This window comes from Eleginops maclovinus, chromosome 4, assembly GCF_036324505.1.
Source record: "Eleginops maclovinus isolate JMC-PN-2008 ecotype Puerto Natales chromosome 4, JC_Emac_rtc_rv5, whole genome shotgun sequence".
Classification (NCBI taxonomy): domain Eukaryota; kingdom Metazoa; phylum Chordata; class Actinopteri; order Perciformes; family Eleginopidae; genus Eleginops; species Eleginops maclovinus.
The window spans coordinates 22,101,083-22,118,995 of record NC_086352.1 but is presented as its reverse complement, the minus strand read 5'-3'; the positions used below and the strand labels follow the sequence as shown (position 1 = coordinate 22,118,995).

The 17,913-nt window shown below is 43.4% G+C and overlaps 1 protein-coding gene across 14 annotated transcripts in view; it reads left to right on the top strand.

The window, feature by feature from the left end:
* Positions 1 to 17,913, top strand: part of baz2ba (bromodomain adjacent to zinc finger domain, 2Ba) — a 64,486-nt gene that overhangs the window by 7,186 nt on the left and 39,387 nt on the right. For all 14 annotated transcript variants that reach the window (XM_063881139.1, XM_063881138.1, XM_063881137.1 and 11 more), the window contains exon 2: positions 5,044 to 5,086. The gene's annotated coding sequence lies outside the window, so the exon portion shown is untranslated. The remainder of the gene's footprint in view (positions 1 to 5,043; positions 5,087 to 17,913) is intronic.

Here is a 17,913-nt window from a genome sequence, read left to right as displayed (position 1 = left end):
GTTCGTCATCTGTGTAAGGACAGATTTGTGTTTGTGTGTGTGTGTGTGTGTGTGTGTGTGTCTGTGTGTGTCTGTGTGAATGTAGATGGAAACATCCACACATCCTCCAGGCTATGGCTGCTAAATCCTCTGTGAGAGCTCCCGTGTGTAATCCAAACATTTAGAGCTAATTTAAGCATGCAGGCAGGAGCAGCATCCTTTAGGAAACAACAGCTCTCTCTTGCTCTCTCTGTCCTCCACTCTGTGTGTGTGATTTTTGTGTGTATGTGTATTACATACGTGTTTGTGTGTGTGTCTTGTTGTCGCTGGAGGGAAATGAAAGCACTCAATCACTCACCTGTCAGAGTACTTCACATTCTGACCAGAACACACATATACACACACCCACACATGGACACACACACGTACACAGGCACATATGTGCATACACACTCATGCCTGAGGGTTTGACAGGACTGGCCCTTTATTGACTCCCTTGATCAAGGAGACAGCAGATCCATTTAATAGAAGCTACACACACACACACACACACACACACACACACACACACACACACACACACACACACACACACACACACACACACACACACACACACACACACAATCAAAGTGAAATCACATCTGCTCTCCACACAGCTCAACTGTAGCATGTTCATCTTATACAACCAAGCTGGTAGTCATTATAAAGTGTGTCTGTATCTTGAATGCAAACACCAGCACGTCTCAGTGTTTTCATTGGTGGGTATGCTGAGAGTTTTATTGTCATGGTTGTCGTTTAAAAACAGCTGTGATTCCCCACATCTTGTGTTTTATTTTATAGAGAGAGTTCATGTCATGATACAAGCCCAGCCCGGGTTATAGGCATGTTCCGTTGGCCTTGGCCCCGTGCTTCCCACTTGGCTTTGTTTCGTGCTGAGTGTTTTGGAAGGCCAGTTATCCAACAGGGTGCTGGGAGGAGATGTGACAGCTGTGTTGGTCACGGCTACTCTGACCTTCACACGTCATCTTGATGGATCAGCGAGGCTGTAACGATACACCGAACCTGTTGTGTGTGGCCTGATTATCCTTTGCTGATGATCCGCTCACATACTGTACTGATATCATTGTTCCAAATGCAACTGTGCACAGTCACCCTGCGAGGCCAGGTCGACTGCATATCTGATCTAAAGGAGATTTATCTTTGCAAAGAAAAGCAAGGGAAGGAAGTGGATTGGCTAATGCAGCAACGTGGGCTCGCTGCCATTAGGGGAAGAGTTATCATGGCAACACAAAAACATGCATACAAAGAAGAAGACACAGGCACACAATCCAGCTGGGTATTGAATATATATATATATATATATCTATTCTACCTCTCACAAATGGATGGCACTAATGTTCTGAGCTTTTTTCCAGTCTCATAGCGCTTAACTTTATGTGTGTGGTGTAACCTGTTCCCTTGAGATGGCACTTGCTCCATCAAGTCAAGGAAGAAACCATTTAGTGGAATGACAAACACACGTATACGCACACAGCACCGGGAGGCTGGGAGGATTTGAATTGCACTTAGACAAACGCTTCTCACCCAAGTTTTTTTTTTTTATTCTTCCACCCGCTCCCTTCTTTGCCCTGAACATATACAAAGGTAGATTCCATTTTGTCAGCTTTCAGCCCCGGATCATGTAACAATAAAAGATGCTGCCCTGCAGTTAAACACTGCCAGTAAATCACACGGTGAAGAAAGCTGGGAGAAGCACTTATTTTTAAGCAGCATGAGAGACCACACCGGGGGGGGGGGGGGGGAAGGGGTTGAGACAGATAGGGTAAGACAGAGAGAGAGGGAGAGAGGAAGAGAGAGCTTCTTTGTGCACTGTGTATGGGCATTGTGTGTGATGAAGAGATGAATCACTGCTATTTAGGGATTGGTTTCCTGCAACTGATTGTGTGACGACTCGGTGGCGGACAGACTGTCAAGACTTGCCTGTTTTGTTCTAGGGGCATCAGGAAAATGTCTGCGGCCAAGTCTGGCTAACTCACTCCCACTGGGCTGGTGTGCCAGAGATCAACAGAGACAACAGAGACAAACACCTCACCAGTGTCGCTCTTCTAACAAGGCATCAAATATTAAAAACCTAGGGATTTTAGGCCAATCTCAATATGTGTATGTTCAGAGTAAACTTGTTTTTCATGCTCAAATGACAGAGTTTTTTTTCTAACGGAGTCTTGCATGAAACATGGTGACCTTTCTTTCTCTCTGTCTTTCTTTCTTTCCTTTTCTTTGTCTTTTTGTGGCTGATACAAAAGTCAGAGCTTTTGTGTTTAACCCTGTGCAGATGCCTGCGAGCCTTAAGTAAAGTCAACATCTGTGTGGCTGAGGCACAGGGTGAGTACATTAGAGAAACCAAACAAGACAATTCAGAGAGACGTCATGACAGTTCCGTTGTACACTGTCCATGTGCAAACATGCCTGGAGTCTAAATGCAGGTAATTATAACTGTGGATAGTTCCCTCTTCCAGTTATGTTTTTATTACCTTTCTAGTTCATTAGATGGAAATTACAAAGTAATGATGGCTATAATAAAAATGACATTTGGATTGTTACCCAAAGAGAAATAAGGTCACTCACATTACTTAGGGCAGTAATGTGTTGTATCATTCTTTTTGCTTTAGGGCGATAACAAATAGCTTTGTGCTACTCGAATTTGATTATCTGTGTTCTCTCATTAAATTGACGCCCAGCTAAACCATCTTTTATGCTTGTGTGATATAATAGTTGAAATCCTATTATTTTTTAAAAAATTGTTATATATCATATAGCGCTGCAACAGTTAGTTCATACTGATCAAATAATTGCGCAACAGTTTCAAGTAACAGTTGTGAGACATTTCATCTTTGTCTTATTTGACTGTACGCTAAACATCTCGAGGCTTTAGACTTCCACCCAGACACAATTATTGTTATTTTTTGTAATGTTTTTTTTTTTGACATTTGGCAGCAAACCATTGCACAGTGTTTTTTCAAGACAGTATTTGCACATCATAAGTTTGTCTGTCTGAAATGCCCTTTTCTCGTCGTATTGGGGTATTATATATTAATAATTGGGCTGCAGCGAACAATTAAATAATTTATAAGGAAGTTGCCATTGAAGAAGAGTACAAGTGTTTAGTCAAAAGAAGTATGTGTTTTGTGATATTTCATCCATGCGCCATTGATGTAAAACTGGTAGGATCCTACAGTAAAAGAAGGTTAATAGACTAACAGCCTGATTCTCAGTCAGGCAAACGATGGCAGACAGCACTGGCTCTCCTATCCAGTGTAATTCACCTGCCTCCTGGCTGGCAAATCATTTTCTGTGCTGAGGCCCCATGAGCAGAGATCCTTTAATCATCCACTAATAGGCTTTTATGAAAAAGCTGAAGATGAATTCAGCCTACCTGGCTCTCTGTTATCGTTATCACTGCGATGAGTTATCAAAGTATTGGTGTGTGTCTGTAGTCTGTGTGTGTGTGTGTGTGTGTGTGTGTGTGTGTGTGTGTGTGTGTGTGTGTGTGTGTGTGTGTGTGTGCGTGTGTCAGTCTGTTGGTGTGAGAGTGTAGATAATGAAGGGGACCATTGCAGTTCGATCAGTGTGGTTATTATCAACAGCGCCCGTCTAGGTGATTGCTGTTCAGTGATAGATTGAGCTGTAATGACAGATGTGTGTTGCATTGTGTACCACAGACTTAGACATGACTGGAGGGCATAAAAAAGAAAATCACTTAGGCTCATGAAATGCAATATATCCATTTTCTTATTTTCGATGGCAGTCATTCTAAAAAGGCACATTTACAGAAATGACTCAATAACACGGCTGGGAAAATGACATATAATTGAAACTGTGTGCAATATTAGTAGAGAAGTAGAAGTATAAATGTATCGTTGAACACATCCTTGCTCATGAGATGTCCACCAGACTTGATTCTGTTGCTTGTGACCAGATGGATGTGTTTACTGTCAACAAAACCTTGTTAGAGAGCTACCCACACAAGCTGAAACACTGTGTGTGTGTGTGTGTGTGTGTGTGTGTGTGTGTGTGTGTGTGTGTGTGTGTGTGTGTGTGTGTGTGTGTGTGTGTGTGTGTGTGTGTGTGTGTGTGTGTGTGTGTGTGTGTGTTGGCTTGTCTGTCTGGAAATGTCCGGCAGAACCTGCCTCCCTATGTCTGTCTGAGGAGGAGTTTGTATTTTCTGCCGTTTGATGACATCCAACCATAACTGACATGGAAGTCGAAACATCTTCTTTTTGTATCAGTCAGAGATTATTCATATTGAAGAATAAGTGTGTATGAGCATGAAGAGAAAAAGTTGTTCAATCTGCATGTTTGCTTGCTCTTGTAATAACCATAGCAGGGTGGCGTCTGTTATGATGAGCTGCTCAGATTAGGCTCAGGCTGTAAGAGCACAGGAGGGCCTCAGAGACAATCCATGAGAGATGGGCGTGAGAACGCCGGCAAGGCTTGGTTCTCTGCAAGAACTGTCTTGTGTTTGGGGAAAATATCCTCACACTTAAAGCTCCAGTGTCTAGATCCATTTCTAACAAACAGGTTTTGCAAGAAAGGGCTCAGGGAGAAAGAGACTTTTGTAAGCGTGCATATCTTTCTGTGTGTATGTGTGTGTATGTGTGTGTGTGTGTGTGTGTGTGTGTGTGTGTGTGTGTGTGTGTGTGTGTGTGTGTGTGTGTGTGTGTGTGTGTGTGTGTGTGTGTGTGTGTGTGTGTGTGTGTGTGTGTGTGTGTGTGTGTGTGTGCTGCCACAGCTGTGTTTCAGACGTCACTGTAGTTTTTGTTTGATGTGTTTGAAAACCACACATACTAAGCTGTGTAACTCTAACTTTGATGTCCAGGTAGTTTTCTGGGGCTCCTCACCCTTTAAGCTCTCAAACGGAAATACTTCCAGCATCATCACAATACTGCATATAATCTTTTATTTTATTATCATATAAATGAAAGCATACTGGAAACACTTTTTGAGTCACTTTGTATTTTTAACCTGAACCACAGTGATGTTTTATTTCTGCTTTTTCTCCAGGTGTTACAGCAGTGATGTCAAAGAGCTGAAGACATCTCTAACAGTGAGTACACGGTGTTAACAATATTCAAGTCTCTTCTTTTCCCCTTGGCGCCCCTGGTATATATATTTTGAGCGTTAAAAAACAGTTGACGCGTGACTATTTTAAAATATATATTGTCACACACTTCTGCTTTTGCAGTTTTTTTTTTATGGCACGCCAGAACTAACTTGCCGACTCCTCCAGTTTCAGGCCTAATTTGATTTTCATTCATTCAGTGAAAGAGGATGTTTTTTTTCTCCCCCAATTAAATTTAACAAGAGCCCCTTGAAAAGCAGTTGTTATGATTACATTACAAATTCGGGGTTCATTCAGTGAATCAAGCAATTAATTAGATTTCTCCCATTCTAATCAGAATATTTGTCTGAAACGTGTGCGCCTAATAAACATCCTTTGACTTCGCTATCTGTTCAGAGCCAATGCTGAATGTAAATGGTTGTCGACTGTGCCCTACAGTGCTTCTGGGTTGGAATCTGGGATTGTGCTGAGTTGCTTATGAGTGTTGCCATGTGCAGCTGTAATCTCCTCGTCTCTCCGTCCTTTTCTTTCTGTCTCTCTGTTTCCTCTCTGTGTGAAAACTAGCAGCACTCAGGGGCGCGGCTGCGTCCTCAAGGCTTCACTTTACACACACCAAGGTGGCAGTTTGTTGTTCCGGACAATGACTTGCACTTTTCCTCTCCTACCTGACTTGATGGCCTTGTTCCTGCAAATGTGTCACCAGATCAAATTGGATCTTTTATACAAACCGTTTTTTTTCTTTCTGCTCTTTAGCCTTGTATGCTACCACACCTGATTCTATCCAGCCGTTATTGCTTCATCCTAGGCTGTGAATGATACATTATATCCCCCTCCAGTTGGTGCGGGCTGGTTGTATCATTTGTGATAAGTATTGATGAGTTCTCTCTTGGGGAATCAATTTCTTAAAGGGGATGGGGGGGACGGGGGGGAGGTTGTATGCCTTGTAAATCAACCCCCACCGCTGGCTGTTCCTAACTGGTGTCTTAGCTGCCTGACTTTTCATGCAGCCCCATAGAGAACAAGCACAGCAGAGCACGGGTACAGATGGAGCTCATCCAAACTGCCATGGTGTAATTAGCTGACATTTGTTGCTTGGAAGACAAGAGAAGGGAAAGGGAAAGAGCCGCTCAACTCAAACACCCAGAGGAATATGCAAATGTTGGGAGAAAATGAAGGAAAGACAGGGAAATGTGTCTAATGGTATGGGGATATAATTACATTACTTTCACGTGTGTGTGTGTGTGTGTGTGTATGTGTGTGTGTGTGTGTGTGTGTGTGTGTGTGTGTGTGTGTGTGTGTGTGTGTGTGTGTGTGTGTATATCTCTTATGAACCCATTGAACTTTATGTTTCTCAGTGTTTTGTCAATAGAAAGCATGAACCATTGGTCCCCATAAAGGACTAATAGCCTGAATATATTAAGGTGCGCTCTCTGCCTTGAGATGATACCCTTGTCTTCTGTTTAGCGTTCCTGTTTTGTCGAGCATGTCTGCAGCTTGGCATTACACAGCATTAGCTACACAGGGCCCACATGAAGCAGCCATCCACAACCGGGCCGACTCTCTGGTTCCAGGAAGGTGTGTTTGTGAGCATGGCATGCACTTACGGGGGAGCGAGCTGTAGTGCATGTGGACTATCTGTATTTAAGCCAAGGAACCGCCATGCTTACGCAGCCCCATCTGCTTGATCCAGTCCTGAAATGCAATGCCTTTTAATGACAAAATACTGAGGGGCTGGGAAGTGTGCAGGGGGAGAGAGGAGTGTGTGTGTGTTTGAGTGAGCATGTAAGTGAATGAGTGAGAGAGCGAAGGTGTGTGTGTGTGTGTGTGTGTGTGTGTGTGTGTGTGTGTGTGTGTGTGTGTGTGTGTGTGTGTGTGTGTGTGTGTGTGTGTGTGTGTGTGTGTGTGTGTGTGTGTGTGTGTGTGTGTGTGTGTGTGTGTGTTGTGTGAGTGTGAAGCAGAGAGGAATAAAGGGAGAGGGAGAAGGAGAGAGAAAAACATCTCGAAGGTCAGGAGCAGCGGGCGGCCGTAGGGGAGAGACACGTGAGACAGAGATAGTCTTGCGTCAGCCCCACAGCAGTCCGCTCTTTATGTGGGTGTGTGTGTCTGTGTGTGTGTGTGTCCTGTGGGGCCAGCATTTCCATCCGCATCCCAGCGTGTGTGTGTTTCAACAGAGCTGCATGCCAGTGTTTCTATTCTGAGTGTCTTGATCCGCGAGGAAAGAAAGAAAGAAGGATGGACAAACGGACAGATGGATGGACAGATAGATAGATAGAGAGACAGATAGACAGATAGATAGATAGATAGATAGATAGATAGATAGATAGACAGATAGACAGATAGATAGATAGATAGATAGATAGATAGATAGATAGATAGATAGATAGATAGATAGATAGATAGATGCATACATGTTGTACATTACAAATGACTTGGAGGAGTCAGTCATTGAGCTAGAGATAATTTTTTACATGGCTCTTGTGACAGTGAAAGGGGAAATTACACCTTCTTGCCTGAGGGGAAAGAATTTGTGTGCCTCGCTGCCTGTCACAAGACCTGAATAGGGTTTCATCAATCCTAGCAACTACTATCATTTTTCAGCTCTTATTCATGAGCCCTCTTTGTTTCTCAGAGTGTCTTTTTTTTCCCAGTGCCCTTTAAACCGGTGCGCTGTTAGATTGGGAAAGTGTTCGAGATAACGCCTAAACATTTAGTACTTTGCACTTGCCTCGGAGCTAAGATTGTTAAAAAGCTGCTGCGAGAGTGTCCTCGGGATAGAGGGAGCAGGGTAGATTCAACAGACACACTCACAGCATTAGGTTGGCTTACTCATTCATGTCTCTCTGTCTCTCACACACACACACACACACACACACACACACACACACACACACACACACACACACACACACACACACACACACACACACACACACGCACACACGCTGACCGTTCCCCTTCTCGCGTTGGCTCAACAGGGTTCAGTCCTCTAGCCAGACTCTTCTTTCACTCCCATTACCAAACAGCCTCTGTTTTCCATGTCCCCATGAAGGGTTGCATCGTGGGGCGAGGCTGCTCTTTTTTACAGACCCTTGTGCCATGAATCACTGCTCGCACCCAGGGAGCCTCAGTCCACTCGGGGGCTGCCTGACCGGACAATGATGTGCATGGTCATAAGGGGGCCACTTTGAATGGAGGTCCAGAACAAAACAGGAGCCAAAGAACCCAAGCTGTGAGCTTTCCCAGAGAGGGCCACAAAGGGAGTGGGTCTGTGTGTGGATGTGTTTGTTGTGGTACAGGGGGAGATGTTGGACACACAAGGCTGAGTTTGGGGTGTCAAAATGTAACATAATTGCATATCAGTAATTTATGAAACATTAGGAGTAGACCTTTAAACTCCATGCATTACAAACCTTTTAGCCCCACACCGACGGGATTGCAATTTGAGCTCCTTTGACTCGCTGCTAATGCCTATTTGGCTGTCAGGTTTGAAAACAAGGGATGGTCAAACATTTGCCATCACTTGCACTTACCTAGCAACCTTATCACATCGTGCTCACGCCATATAATATTTGTAACGATGTTTTGATATCATTTGCAGCCAAATGTTGCTGTTTTAAAAAACATATGATTTTGGCTCAAATAAAGATCTGTGGCGTGGATCAGAACTTGCCCACACAATATAAAGTTTGGATAATGACACTGTCACAAAATGTATTAAGTTAAATTAGTTAGTTAATTTCAATTTTATAGTTTTTTGTCCTCACAGGATTTACTTTTATGTTTACTTGATGTTTAGTTTGCTTAAAAAATGTTTTAAAACCTAACCAAATTTGTTATTATGACTATTAGTAGCAGACAACACACTCACTTTATCTATCTATCACTCTCTCTCTCTCTCTGTCAACACACACACGCACGCACGCACGCACGCACGCACGCACGCACGCACGCACGCACGTGCACACACACACACACACACACACACACACACACACACACACACACACACACACACACACACACACACTCTTACCCGATGCCAGCTGTTGCCCCATGAGAGCCTCTAGGTTTATTGGGTCTATCTGCTGCATTTATTGCAAAACCACATCTCTTCAACTGTCTCTATTTCTTGGTCTCTGTTTCGTCCGTGGCCTTTTGTGTCCTGACATCCTCCACAGTTTCCTGCCCCACTAACCCCTTCCCCAGATCTTCTTTCGTCCTCCTCTACTTCAAACTCCCGCACACAGAACACATAGTCCACCATGGGCCTTGCTCTTTGATGGCAGTATGTGCCTGTGGTTGGAAACCATTTTTCTGCCTGTTTGTCCCAGGGCCTGTCGTCCAGGCCCGGCTGTAACCTGGATACAGCTGCAGTCCAGAGGTGCCATTAGCAGTGCCAGGAGGCCCCCGGCACCCAGTGAGGGCTCATTACTGTATTTGTGCAGTCACACTTCTCCTATGAAACACAGCAGTGTGCCTGGTGAAACTAGCCAGGACATTGAGCCTTCGGGAAACTATTACTATCTGAGAGAGATATAAAGAGAGAGCAAGGTTTCATCGAAAGAGGAGCGTAAATACTAAGAATACAATTAATCATTAAACACATTCAGCTTTCCCTGTACTTAACTGTGATAGTGCGAGTGTCTGTTTTTATTGGGTTTTATTTGCTCTTTGTTCAGTGTGTGTGCATGTGTTTGTGTGCTCTGTGAGGCCCAGTTCAGCTGTCTGGTCTGGTGTGCAGATGGCCGAATTGGGGCCAACTCAATGAGATACCATTTTTCTGTCCTCTCTGCTCTCTATCTCTATCTCTATTGTTTCCTTTCCTTTCCTTTTCTGCCTTTTTTTGCTTTGGTTTCATTTACCAGTTACATCCCTGGCTGCCTCCTCTCTTTCATCACTGCATCTGCTGAGGGCCATCTTGGGGAGAGGAGAGTTTTCCACCGCTCTATTTTCTCTCTCCCTCCTTCTTTATGCGCCTCTCAGGGCTCAGTGCAGCAGCTATACGCGGTGGCTTTGGAATGAAATGTCTCTTAACCGAGCCATGTGCCCCGGAGCTACGGTAATTGCAGGTGAAATTCAGCTTCCTCTTTAAAATGCCATCTCTCATTTCCAGTTACCGGCCCCCTCCGTATCTCTCCCTCTCTTTGCCTGCCTCCCTCCCCTCCTGCCTCTCTCCCTCTTTCTCCCTCTGGCTGTCTTTCAGAGGCGTGTGAATCCCTCAGCCCCTGTCGCGTCTCTCTGCCCCAACAGACACTCCCACAATGCACAGCGCTGATGGTTGCACAGTGATATCAGCCATGCAGAGGAGAGGGAGGGCCGCTGCCTCGACACATGCACACTTAATGTGTGTGTGCGTGCGCGTGTGTGTGTGTGTGTGTGTGTTGTAAGTGTGCAAAGATAGTAGGACAGAAACCAAAAGTGTGTGATTGTGAGTGGGAGACAATAAGCATATCCATTTAAATGAGTGGAAAAAGAATGCCGCTGTAGTGAGTGAGTGAGTGTGTTTGTGTGTGCGTGTACAGCGTCAGCAAGGCGTGAGCTGTGTAGAGGTGACATCAAGGTGAACACGGCGTGCGGAATGCTCTGCCGACTCGGGAGGCAGCAAATGGCTCTGTGGCAGATGGAGTCTTTGTCAGGGAAGAAAAATGGCAGCTCAAGAGCGTCAGATAGACCCCCCCCCTCTCAAACACACACACACACACACACACACACACACACACACACACACACACACACACACACACACACACACACACACACACACACACTTTCTTACTGACTTTGGTCACACACATGTATAGATGCAATGCAATAAATGCATGTCACACACATGCACACAAAGACAGATGCAAGTGCTCATATTGACACACATACAATCCCCCCCCTCCCCTCCTTAGTGAGCTGGGCTGGCGGGCGGTGACCTTCCCGTGCTCGGAGGGTTCCCTGGCTGTTTGATCAATTATCCCTCTCCCATTGTTTACCAGGAGGCTGGAGTATAGGAGAGGAGAGAAGGCTCAAAATGGCCACTGTCAGGTGGAGGGATCCATTTCCCTGCCAGCGTGGGGGTGGGGGTTAGGGAGGGAAAGAGAGAGACGGAGAGACCAGAGCTGTGAAGCATGCTTAGAGGGAAGGTAGGAGCGACTCTCTCGGCAGCTGGGATGATATGACACTACACTGAAGGTACAGCTCTGACACTGGTTACCTTTCCTGATGCTGAAAGAGTTGGAAGGTAGTTGATGGACCCCGAAGCATTGGTCACTCAAGTACTACTTTTTCTCTATTTATAATCCTAAAAGTTCACATTTAACCTGCTTTGAGTGCACACATCAAATTAATTTCTGATAATATATTGTTATATTTGCGTAATGCTGCATACACAAACATGCATGTTATGCATAATGCCACAGTGCTGCAGGTACATGTCCTATTTTTAGAGTGGAGAAGTGAGGCGGGGGTGCATACTCTAAAGGTCAGGTGGCAGAGAGAAAAAAAACCGAGTGGGAACAAATGATGCACTAAGCGAATGACACTCCGAGGTCCTGCTTTAATATGTATGTATCGCAGGTTGATGGCTGATTTCATTAGCGCCTCTCATTGTTATGCATAGATTGTCCTCCTGCAGCAAAATGAATATTGTATTCACACACACACACCCCCACACACACACACACACACACACACCATCACACACACACACTTTCACCCTCATAGACACCGAACAAGCTGCGTTTTCCAGGGAATACTTTATGTTTGGATCTTGCTGAGGGCTTGAAGAAAAAGGTTGATGATTCCACAGGCTGTAATCTGAGTCGGCTATAATTAAAACGATTTACAGTGTTGTCATTTCAACACCGGTTTTTGAGGCGGCTGTGAACATTTCCTGGTAGTTGTTGTTATTATTTAGGGGTTCTTGTTGATATTAAGGGAATTATTTTCAAAGCGGTGAAGAGAGGCAATCTTTGTTTCAATGACTTGAGCGGACTAAGTCATGTCGTGTCTGAGAGTTCAATTGAACTAAATCTGTGTGTGTGTGTGTGTGTGTGTGTGTGTGTGTGTGTGTGTGTGTGTGTGTTAGACACAGAGAGGGAGAGGGAGAGAGATAAGAATATGTTGAGTGCCTTGCCATTACTCTACGTGTTTATGGGACTATATGCTCATCCCCACTCACACAGAATACATATTAGAGGGTGCGTGAAAATGTCTAACCGCCTCTTTGTAATCCTCAATGATGACTGTGTTTCAGCAGGAATTCCAGTCCTTAGTGGGACATGAGCAAATGTTCTGTGTGAGATATTAATAGAGATTGTGGGCGGAAAAAGGAAAAAAAAAAGCTTCTGCATTTTTCCATATGTTTTGTAAGGAAACAGTCCAGATGGATTATCTCTTGGTCTGGAGCTTTCTCTTGCCTCAACCAGCTCGAGTCCAAGTGTTGTCAGACTTGCCAGAAACACACACACACACACACACACACACACACACACACACACACACACACACACACACACACACACACACACACACACACACACACACACACACACACACACACACACACTCCCCCTGTCTGAAGTACAACAGGCTATCACTGATTAACATGTCTAAACTCAGCCAGGTCAGAGAGCCTCTCTAATTCCTTTTCCATCTTGCTCTTATATGAATCATGGATGACGTGACAGTCTTTCTTTCCTAACATACCTCACGTTCCTCGCAGTGACAGAGATATGTTTGTCGCCTTTCTATTTGTTGCCTGAGAAACCATGTTGGCTTGTCTTCTCACATTTCACACTTGGTTTCATCCCCTTAACCCCTAATGCTCAGCCTGGATAGGCTGCCTGACCTCTCGAGTCACGGATGTTAAACTCATCGGCATCACAAGGGCAGGAGCCGGGCTCTATTTTGCCTAGTGATTGTAAGCACGGAAGGGAGCAAACTTTCTTAAGTCAAAGATAAAAAAGAAAAACAATCCATTGATGTTCTTTTCTCAACACATTGGTCATGTTTGATTGTAGTTTCAAAGCTCTTTGTTTGTTATTTTTTCATACATTCTTTGGATTTGGAGTTCTCTATCAACCTTAAGAGTCCTTTTATTTGAAGATTTACCAAGACCTAGACTTTCACACTCGCCCATGTGCCTTTAATGCGGAAAGACAAAGCTAAACACACGCAATGGCTCCTTTCCTGAGTTCGCACACGCTCTCATGTACACACATAGAATCATTATCTGGGGTGACACAACGTCACATATTTAGAGTTTCACAGCAGGCTGGCATTCCAGGACAGCAAAGAACAGATAATGTCAGTGCACTGCTGGTTAGCTCACTGTTTTATCCTGTTTCTAGGGCCACAAAGCGTGAAGGGTGTCTGTTTATTACACACACACACACACATGCATACCATGCATACACACACCACTCTCACACAGAACACTTTGCATCTCCCAGCCTGTTAGATGACAAAGACTAAAGAAGTGACAAAAGATGCCCAAAGACACAGCTACCAGTGTATGCAAAAGCTGCAGTCTTTATTGGATTCATCTGACTTTTTAAATTTTTTTTATTTACATATGTTTTCTGGAACCAGGAAGTGAGCCACATTGACTGACAGGATGGTCTTGTAATGTGTTGTGTGATTCTTTGAGAGGTCATCGCCCCCCTAAAATGACTCTTTTTGTACAGTGTTATTGTGCAACACATCTACTTAAAGGCCAGGCTTTGAGAGCATCTTGATTCTTCATAACCCAGTGGTGCTATATTTAAATGATGAAACCATGATATTCACCTAGTCAGCAGCGGAAAAAAGAGCTTCCTCTCCAAACCGCCCACACGGCTTTCAGCCTTGTTGTGACTTGTTCGTCTGTCGTTTGAGGATTTCAGCTTCTTCCAGAACAATTGCTCTTAAAAACCCTCGGCTCTAGAGGATGAGAGCTGGTTACACAGCAACAGAACAGAGGTAGAAAAACACAAAAACACAAATGGAGCCTGTGAGACGGAAACTAGGAAAAACACGATGTAGCCTCTCTCTCTGTTTGCATGTCAGGTGCATGCGTGCTATTGTTACTTTCATCACTGGTGTGTGTTGTCATGTGCAGCTGTTTGCTCTCCAGTTAGTGTACTGTGTAGTGAGTTAGTGGAGGTACGGCGATGTGAAGCTTCTCTTTACTCTGAGATTCTCTCTGATTTATTCTTAACATCTGTCTTTGGCAGGTGTGTGGAACCACAAGGTCCTCTCTCTGAGCCTGTGATGCAGCTATGATTGCGGGCAGTGTGTGTGTCTGTATTCGTGTGTGTGTGTGCATTTGTGCAAAACAACAGAGAGGGCCTTACTCCACCCCCTCCTTGGGATGAGTCATATCTGAGCCCTGTGTAATCCAAGCCCGTGTTTCATGTGTGTGAACAGACAGACCCTGAGCAGTGGTCTTGGTCCTGACTCCCTCTGGGGCAGTGAGTGGGTGAGACACGGCTATCAACAACAGGCCCAGGCAGCTTCGGTTTCAGTCTCACCACACAAGGAACCTGCTCGCTGTGACATAGGCACAGATAAACACACCAAACACACGGATATTCACGTAGAGCCAAAGCTATTATTCCACTCCCTCTTTAGCCCCACCTTAAATGATATCAGGTAACAAAATGGGCCTTTGTGATTGGTTGAACTATAGGGAAGTATTAGGATGCAGAGGATGGGCCAGTGGGTATGGTTTCACATGAAAAGACAGTGTCACACAACAGCGATGCTCAGTCTAACACTGTGTGTGTGTGTGTGTGTGTGTGTGTGTGTGTGTGTGTGTGTGTGTGTGTGTGTGTGTGGTCATGTGTTTCCACCTGTGGGAGTGTGATTGCAGTGCAGTAATGTCAAGGCTTGGCTTTACACAGTCAACAATGGACGCTCCAATATTTTGACTTTTTTATGAGCAATCACACAGAGGAAGTGTGGTGACACAGGAAATAGGGCCATGTCACGGGGAAAAAAGGAGCTCTATTTTGTGGATACTCTGCTCAGCATTTCAAAGCACCCCATCGCTAGCGTGACAAAACTCTTTTAAAGGCACAGCTGGACTTTTTAAAGGGCCTTCTACATTTGCCCCAAGGGGGGATGAAAAGTGTCCTGGATAGAGCAGCAGAAAGGTGATACTATGATAGAGTGAAGCTGTTTTCCATTGTAACAGTCCTTTATTATCCTTTTATTTTGCATGTAAGGGCAAAAGTATCATACCTTTGGTCACAGATAAGCCTACAGGGAATAAAAACATTTCTTTTCATGTGAAATATTTAGTTGAAATTGAAATTTCTCTGTAAAAGTAAATAGACCAAAGCAGATTTTATATTCTGTCTGTGTTGCCAGATATATCTTGCCCTGATTTTGCCATTTGACAACAATAAAAAGTATTGGATAATGGTATTTTCACCTTGCAAATATCTTTCACTGAATGTTTTTGGAGCAGCATTTTCAGATGCCACTCTTACAGAGCAGCAATGAACTAAAGAGACAACACACATTAAGCCTGCCTCCAGGCAAACTGTGATGACCATATTTATGTAAAACAGTTAAAGCCTATCCAGATAAACTTTATGGCCACACAGGGGTATTTCTAGTTTTCTGGCTCTTTCAAATGACAAAACACGACTTATAGCTACTTTTAACAAGTGCATGGATCAGTGGAGCTCATAGTTAAAATGATTTATAGTGGTTGTTTCTCAATCCTCACGCATGCTGAAATGGCAGGTTGCTCTAATGTATTACCTTCACTTTTGGAAACAATGATAGAACCTACGCTCTAGTTAGATGCTCATCAGCTCTGAGGACTTTGACAAATTGTGCAACAATTGCAACACAGTTATTTCAGTTTCATAAAAAACTGAAAACACTTAAACATTCAGCGACTGATTTTATTAAAGTGATTACAAGCTTATTTATAATTGATTAAATTGAATGGTATAAGTCTGATAAAATACTGGACTGAACTAAACTTTGTTGTGTGTAACCCCCTTCAAAAAGTTATCTTTTGTGAGTTTTATAGTCTTGTGAATCCTGACAAGAGAGCTTTTATCCTGCGAGTATAGACCACTTTCATTATTGGAGGAAGCAAACATTATTACATGGCTTTGTGTCACTGAAGTCAGAAAACATCTCAAAACCAAAACCCAAAGGCATTCAGCAGCCTGTTGTGCAACCTGGATTCTTCTATAAATGTTTTTCTATAATTTTTAACCTGATGAAGTGACTCCTTGCTGCTGGTCTTTGTTTAAATGATCAATGTTTTTGTTATCATTCAAGTTTTTTTCGACAAAAATCCTATTAATACATTTGTGTTCAACATTTTCTTCACAGCCAGTTTCCCCCCTACTACCTGTCGTATATTGCATGTGTGCATAAATAAAACAACATTGATGTATTTGCTCAAGAAACAGGAAGCGTGATATGAAATAGGGCTGCAGCTATCGATTATTTTAGTAATCGAGTATTCTACTGATTATCCCATCGATTAATCGAGTAATCGGATAATGCGTTTTAGGAGAATTTTACATAACTGCAGAGAGAGAGAAAGTATGTGTAATTAGCATAATAACACGAATGGAGCTCAGGCTTTCACAAATTGACAGCAGTATTATATTTCCTGTGGTTATTTTCTTGAGCACATTTTAGCTAATTTAAGGACATCATGACCTGTTGCCACCATTGATTTATGTTCTAAACTAGCCATTGCATACAGCCATAATTAATGTACACTCTTTACTATCCTTTATCCCAACTAGCAAACATAATGATAATTATTTACGTTTAATGCTAACGTTAGCGTTACCTTGTGTCCGGGTGGAGTAGCTACTGTTGTGGTACGCGATTTCAGTTTTGCAATGGATACACTGTACACTCTTTTTTTCCCTTTTCAGTGTGTAATTATCCCAAACTTTTGACAATTTATTTCTTTATTCTTGTTCCCGTCTCGTCCGTTCGCTGCTCGCTGTTTTTTAATTCCGCCATTTTGACTTTAGCGCCGTCAAATTACGTTTCTGTCTACTTTACGTCAGTCGTCAGAGCCGTCTCTTTCAACGGCTCTGTGTTTAAATCAACACAGCGTTGTCCCACTAATGATCATCCTAGAGAAACACAGAGCGCCGCCGTTTTATAGAGCTAGTTATATGGAAACGAAGCCTCGATTCAGAGAATTTGCATTGAGGAATTTTACTAATCGAGTTATTCGAGTTACTTGAGGAATCTTTTCAGCCCTAATATGAAATATTCAAATGTTCCCCCAGCCATATATGTTTCGATGCCCCAACATATAAACCATTCAGTGTTCTCTTACTCCACATTTTTGTCATTGACAATTAACTTTGTTATATTTAAATCACACATCTTATAGGACAAAATCAGAAAATATGCTGTAGTTTTTGACCAATTACTATCTTAGAGATTAACCTGATGCAGAAAAATCAACATGGCACATTCATCAAAAATATAATGATGTGGTGTTTTGTTATGTTTAGGTCAGTAGGTCAGGGCTTCACTGACAGTTTAACTAATAGTACAGGGTCATTGGTCAGGCCCTAAATCTATTTTGGTTAATTTTGAAATGTTTAGCTAAATATTGATGTATAAATACCTAACTGTCACTTCCCCAAAATGAACGTATCTGCCGGCAGGGACTTCTTTGGAGCTTTGTTTATGCAATTGTTTTGTTGAAGAACAGACAAGAAGTGTCATCACACATTTCACAAGCTCCTGAGACGGGGAGTACCTCAGACGTGTAATGACAAGTTTAAAATGATGAGATCGTTGAAGATTTGGCCCTTGCCATGGTCTTCCTCCTCTAC